Below are 7,332 nucleotides of genomic sequence, written 5' to 3'. Positions count from 1 at the left end.
GTGTGTGTGTGTGTGTGTGTGTGTGTGTGTGTGTGTGTGTGTGAAACAGAGAGAGGACAACTCTGGGAATTGATTCTGTCCTTCAAACTTTACCTGGATTATAGGAATTCAACCATGTCATCAGACTTGTTTTGTTAGCATTCCAGTGCCTGTATCCTCTGAGACATTTCTTCAGCCCCCAAACAACTTTTAATTATGAGTTTCTTAAGTCATGTGTATTTTATTCCCAGTCACTGGAGCCAGGTTAACCAACCAAGACTCACATCCTTAAAACAGGCTTGATTCTCCCTTTCCCAGAAACCATTTGTTGCCAATAGTTCCTCAGGAAGGGTTGGGGTTTCTTACCCATTTCTCCATGTCAGTGATGGGATTTTGTCTATCTTGAGCTTGTGTTGTTCTTAGGCATGCTGTCACCATTACTCAAAGTTCATAGAACTAACTGGCCAGCTGTCCAGAAAATTCTGTTTCTAGTTGAAACATGTATGTCTGTGCTGGGTAGCTTTAGTTGTTAACTTGTCATACCTTGGTTGAGGAATCCTCAGTTGGGGAATTTCCTCCCTTGGACTCTCCTATGACCATGTCTGTAAGATCTTTTCTTGATTGTTGAGTGATTTTTGAGGGCCCAGCCAACTTTGGATAGTGCAGCCCCTGGGCAGTTTGTCCTGAATTGTATAAAAAAGCAGGCTGAGCACAGGTCAAGGAAGCAAGCAAGTAAGCAGTGTTCCCCCATGGTACTCTGGGTTCCTGCCCCAAGTTCCTGCTTTGATTTCCCTTGATGAAGAACTGGCTCTAAGACAAATAAACCCTTTCTTCCCCATGTTGCTTTTGGTAAGTGTTTTTATCACAGCAATGGAGAAGTAAGCTAGAATGATATCTAAAAATTCAAAACTATGAGAGAGAAATGTGATATTTATCTTTCTTGGTCAGAATTACCTCACCAGGATGAGTGTTTCCAATTCCATTGATTTAATTACAAATTTCATTTTTAATATATTTTCATTGAATATTTTTCATTGAATTTCGTTCAATACATCTTAATATATTTAGACTCCCTTCCGTACCTGCATTCCCCCATAGCCCGCACACAGGATTTCATACATTCTGCCATATATTTTAAGGTCTCTCCAGTCAAATAGGGCCCATATGTCCCTTATTGTGAGTTTATCCACTGAACCTTGTTCAGCCTATCTAGCATCATATTTATTTTTATTTTGTAATTTATTTGTATTTTTCATTTTAATTGATTTTTGCAAATTTAATACACCATATTTTGATTATATTTAGATATCCTCCCCTGTCTGCTCCCAACTTTACTCTGCTCAATTTCCTGTAAGTGACTATATATATATACATACATATATACATATATATATTATGTATATATCCCATGTGTAAATGTGCCATGATTTTATTATCCATTCATCAGTTGATGAACATCTAAGTTGTTCCCATTTTCTGGCTATATTGTGAAAAGGGCAGCAATGAACATGGGTGAGCAGGTATCTCTGTAGTAGTATATAGAGTCTTTGGCTGTAAACCCAAGAACAGTATGACTGGATCATGTGGTAGATCTATTTCTAACTTTCTGAGGAATCTTTATTCTGACTTCCATAGTGGCTGCAATATTATGCACTCTCACCAGCCTTGGGTGAGTGTTCCCATTTCCCCATATCCTCACCATCATTGATCTATGTTTGCTTTTTGAATCTTAATCGTTTTGAATGGGTAAGAAGAAATCTCAAAGTGGCTTTAATGTACTTTTCCCCGATGACTAAAGATGTTAAACATGTTCTTACATATTTCTCAATCATTTGAGTTTCAGATTTTGAGAACTCCCTGTTCAGTTTCTTGCAGCATTTTGTTGTTGTTGTTGTTGTTGTTGCTACGGTTGCTGTTCACTATTGCTTTCTTTTAAGTAAATATTTTTTCAATGTACATTTTATTGAATATTTGTGCATTTCATACAATACATCTTAATCGCATTTAGGCCCCCTCCCCTATCTGTACTCTCCCATAGCCCACCTGCAAGACTTCATGCATTCTGTGTTATATGGTAAGGCTTATCAAGTGAAGTTTGTGTACTCAGATGTCCCACAGTGTGATTTCCTACTCTGGCACATGGTCAGTCTATCTAGCTTTACTCTCCCTCACCCAGCAGTGATCAGCTACCAATAGTTCTTCAGCTAAGGTTGAGGCTTCTTGCCCATTTCCTCAGTTCTAGGCTGGGTTTTTGTCTGGTGTGAGTTGGAGTGGGTCTTATGCATGCTGTCACCATTGCTGTTCATATGAGCACGTTCGCAGAAGCCTGGAATGCTACTTCCTTATGGTCATGCACTACCCTGGCTCTTAAGAAACTTTCTTTTCCCCTCTTCTACAGTGGTAGGTGATATTTAATATAGGAGTCCTATGCAGTGACACACACTCTTTAGCCTCTCATTCTTTATTTTTTATCCAGTTGTGAGGTTTCTGTGTTATCTGCCTTCTGTTGCATGAGGAAATTTCTCTGGTGAGAGTTGAGAGATGCATTAGTATTCTCTCTAGTCCTTGTTTCACTAGGTTCTGTGAGACTTAGGTGTTCCATTCTAATGTATCACTTACAGATGGGCATCTCTCAGACAACCATTCTCTGTGTTTGACCAGTTGTGGAACTCTGTGATAGTCTCCATCTGTTGCAAAAAGAACCATCTTTGTTTCTTGAGTGGTGACAGGTATAATTCTCTGTAAATATGAGGATATATATTTAGCATGCACTAAGTAATTATGTCTAGAAATGTGACAGACAATGTTTTCCTCTAGGATCTGTGACCTCTCAAGCCATGTGCATTTGGCTTTGTTTACAGAACCACACAGGAATTCTCTCCCACCGAACTGGTTTTAAGTCCAGTTAGATAGCTGTTGAATAACCCCAATATTAAAGTGTGACTACTGTACCAATAGAGATAGTTTGCTGGGTAGTCATTTTTTTTTTTTTGGTTGTTAGACTTTACACCTGGGGTTGGACCATTAATTGAACTTTACCCTTAGCAACTTGCACAATACCCTCTGAAACTTTGAAAGCTAGTCTTTAAAGAGGAGGTTTCTGGGTCAGTTCCAGCTGCTTTGCTCCAAGTCCTCTGTCCAAAGTATATCCTGTCTTCAGCAATAGGGTCTTACCTTCATGTTCTTGGAGATAATCAAGGGCTGAGGCTATGTAATTTTGGGAGTCTCTTGGACTACCCTGACCAAAAACTGGAAGGGAGGTTTCTCCTGTTTGATATTGTATTTCTTGTTATAGAGCCTTCAGCTATACACATGCACTCAATGTATAGACATTGTATGTGTATTTTTTCAGTAGGCTTTTCAACTAATGTATTTCCCTCTTATTTTTCAGACCACTTAGATATTAATTATGTCTCCTCTTTCTCTCATTTTCTAACCATTCCTTCTCTTTCCTTAAAGTACCTCTATTTTTCCCTTGATGAAAGATTATTTTTTGAAAAATTCAAATACTCAATTCATCTTTGTTATTATTAATACATTCCTGTATAAAATCTCCAACAATGAAGGTCAATAATACTATGTAAATTGCAACATAGCAAAATAGCCTTAAAATACAATTATTTAATATTGATTCATAGTTTCTTCTCTAATACTCTACATAACAGGTATATAGATGTAGTGAGATGGCTCTTTTGTACATTAAATATTTGGGAAATTTTATTTCTTCTTTATTTAAAAGGTTAAATATGTGCCTTATAGGGTTTATACTGAAAATAATGTTCTATAACTGTATTAATTCAATAGTAAACCTAAAAATTTACAGCCAATTTTGAAACAGATGCATCTTAGCTCTGGAAATTGTAATTGAATATGTCAATGCTGTTGTAATGAAATGTTCCTTCTAATTATGTGGTTATTAAATAAATTTTTTTTCAAAAAAGGTTAAATATCATCAGTGGTAAGCAATATCTTAAGTTGAGTTTCCCTGAAGCAGCACCCAAGACATGATTCTTTTTTTAAAAGACAGAATCTCATGTATCCTCTGCTAGTTTCAAATTCACTACACAACTGAGTATGACTTTGAACTTCTGATCCTCCTGCTTCAAGCTCACAATTCCTGTGACTACAGGTATGCATCAATATCACTGGCTTTTTGGTGCTGGGGATGGAATTCAGGACTTCTTGCATGCTATGCATACACTCTACTGTGTTACATCTCAGCATTGTGTTCTTATTCCTAAGTGAATGAATATCACTAGATAACACACAAGATGTTCACTTAAATTTGAATTTCTGATAAACATTGATTTATTGTATAGTGTTCGTATGTTCCAAACATTAAATGGGATGTTGATACTATAAACCATTTAGTGAAATTGATATATAATCATATTCAATCTAAGGGGCAAGCATGACCTCCTTTGCTGTTTATGCCCCATTGTATAAAGGATGAAAATAAATTCCATTAAATAAAGCATTGTAACACAGATGTCAAACGAAAGGTTAATAGCGGTAGTATATCTGATCAAAATATCTTATACACTTACCAGAGAATTCCAAATTACTTTATGTCAAATTAAGCAGATTATGAATAGTTGCCAACAATTGTATGAAAAGGTATTCCTACTCACCAACAGAAAAAAAATTCAAAGGATCCAGGAGTAATGGAACATACCTCTAATCCTAGAAATCTGTGTCTAAGGAAAGCGAATTACTAAGTTTATTGCTAGGCTAGTCTACACGGTGAGACCTTGTCACCAAAAGAAAAGTCTCCAAATGTAATTTCAAAATACAATATTATATCATCCACAAGTTGCATGCAATTTATAAATTTATAATTTCTGTTTCTTGGCATTATTCAAGAAAAATACTTTGACATACTGCTGGAGTCTTCAGCAATAACACTACAGAAATTTTATGTAATTTAGTTAGATACAATTTCTAGCAGAAAATGTCTTATCAAAAATGATATTAATTGTATAAATTTTCAATGGAGGAAAAAAGTGAATTAAAAGTGAATATGTTATAGTGGCTAAATGGTTGAATACATTATAGTACTATGAAGAATAGTATACAACTATTTAAAATTCACGTTTGATCTGTGGTTGACACCCATACATTTGGAGTACACATTTCTGTGTAAGAAAAGCAAATTACTAAATAGACATAAAATCTTAACAGTATGAGAAACAAACTAACCAAAGCTCTATGTAAAAACCTATATGAGAAAATATGTGGGAAAATGCCTTTTCCCCTCATTGTAATGCTTAATTGATGTTCAGAATTGTTCCAGCCAGCTTACTAAAATTACCGGGAAAAAAAAAAAAAAAAAAAAAAAAAAAAAAAAAAAAACGATACCTAGCTAGCATTCTCATGTTACCGAATTGATGAAACAATTCTAAAACTGCCTGATTACTTCACCTTCTTGTTAAGTGAGGTAATTAAAATTTTGTTATTGCCGGAGACACAATTAAATGGGTGTTTTGTCATTTGTAGCCAAGAGCATTACTAATTGACTCTGATCTATACCTGTACTGTGTTTGTGGGTAGTAAGGAAAAGGGCCGATTTGAGTAAAGAAAGAAGAAAGGGAAAGTAATGAGGCAAGCTGAAATTGAAGTATAAAATAACTAGAAAATTCACCCATATGATATTGTTACATTTTGTGCTTATTTTAAATTTTATATATCATCTTATATGTATAAATAAGCTAAACAGATGCACAATGTAAATCTGTGACATTTTCTTTGTTCCTCTGGAGTTTGTCTTGATCTGACTATGGGGACACATACTAGAGGACTGTCATTTATTTAGCACTTTTTAAAATATTTTGAACACTATGCCAATTCATTTACACAGTGTTTTAATTTTGTTTTTTTGAGAAAAGATCTTGCTATGTAGCTCATGCTAAGCTCAAAAGCACTATTAGAGCCTGGTTTGGTACGTGAGCATAAGGAAACAGAGGCTTTCAGGCCTCTGGGAACTTGCTCATATGAACTTGCTACAATGGTGACAATATGCACAAGACCCATGGTGACTCAGTCAGAAAAAAAACAGCATAGAACTGGGGAAATGGGCAGCAGGCCCACCCTAGCTGAAGAACTTTGGCAACTGATTTCTGCTGGGTGAGGGAAACTAGAGCTTCTTTTAAGGGAGCTAGCCTATATAGGCTGACTAGACTTCAGTGGATGAACTTGCACTAAGAGACATGTGTACAAATGCTTGACTGAATTATATATGACAGAATGTGTGAAGTCAGGCTGTGGGGATACAGACAGAGGGTTGTGACATGCACAAACCTCAAAAATATTTTTAAAAATTACTAAGCAGGCGATGCTGGATTCAGACTCACAACCCTCCTGTGTCAGCCTCCCAAGTCCTGGGATTACAGTTGTGCAGCAACGCAGTGACTGCTTTACTAAAAACCCACCATGACAACTGAAGTAATGTACTTTTTCTCCCATCAAAATATTAGTAAACAGTGATAAAGCAAGTCTAAGGCAACACAGTAAATTCACATAGCTGGTAGGTGGAAGAGCTGGAATTAACATGTGTCCTGGATTCTTCCAAAGGCCATTCACAAGCTACAGTATGCAGTTTTTACTGAATTTTTGCTTGATACAGTAAGGTTTTATTTTATTTCTTTGAAGATTAAGAACTGCTTTCATTTTGTGGTATAATATAGGAATGGAATGCTACAGATACAGCTCAGCTAAAATATATTGAACCAACTGTAGAGAACTAGCTAGTAGGGTAAAGTTAAGATGCATTCAATTCTTTCTCCAAGTGTCTCTACTTGTTGAGGGTGTTCTTGGAAATGACAAATAGGTATCAATTACTGGATAATTTGGTTTTAAAAATATAAGAAGTGAGGGAAAACATTCATGCTACCCAAGAACATAATTTTTAAACCTTGATTTTGGAGAAAAGTGGTAAATGGAGTTGAATTAACCCAAGGAAGAGTATTACAGTAAGTGTATCCACATGAACTTGGAATATGGGTATTTGAGGAATAAATAATAGGATTTATGATTGCTGTGTGTCCTGGTTACCCTTAGCTGTCAACTTGACTTAGCATAGAGTCATCTGAGAAAGGAGTATCAATTGATGGATTGACCATATCAAATTGGACTGTAGGCGTGTTTATGAGGGATTACCTTGATTATTAATTGACATAGGAGGGCCTGGTCTAATGTAGGTGATACCATTCCTTACACAGGTGGTCCAGGGACATATAAAAGCCTAGTTAATATAGTAGGCAAGCAAGCAGCATTTCTCCATGATTCTTGTCTCTAGATTCATACCATGAGTTCCTACCCTGACTTCCACTAATCATGGGTTGTGATCTGGAAATA

The sequence above is a fragment of the Nannospalax galili genome, unplaced genomic scaffold, assembly GCF_000622305.1.
Source record: "Nannospalax galili isolate Female #2095 unplaced genomic scaffold, S.galili_v1.0 scaffold75, whole genome shotgun sequence".
Lineage (NCBI taxonomy): Eukaryota > Metazoa > Chordata > Mammalia > Rodentia > Spalacidae > Nannospalax > Nannospalax galili.
This window is presented reverse-complemented; position numbering follows the sequence as displayed.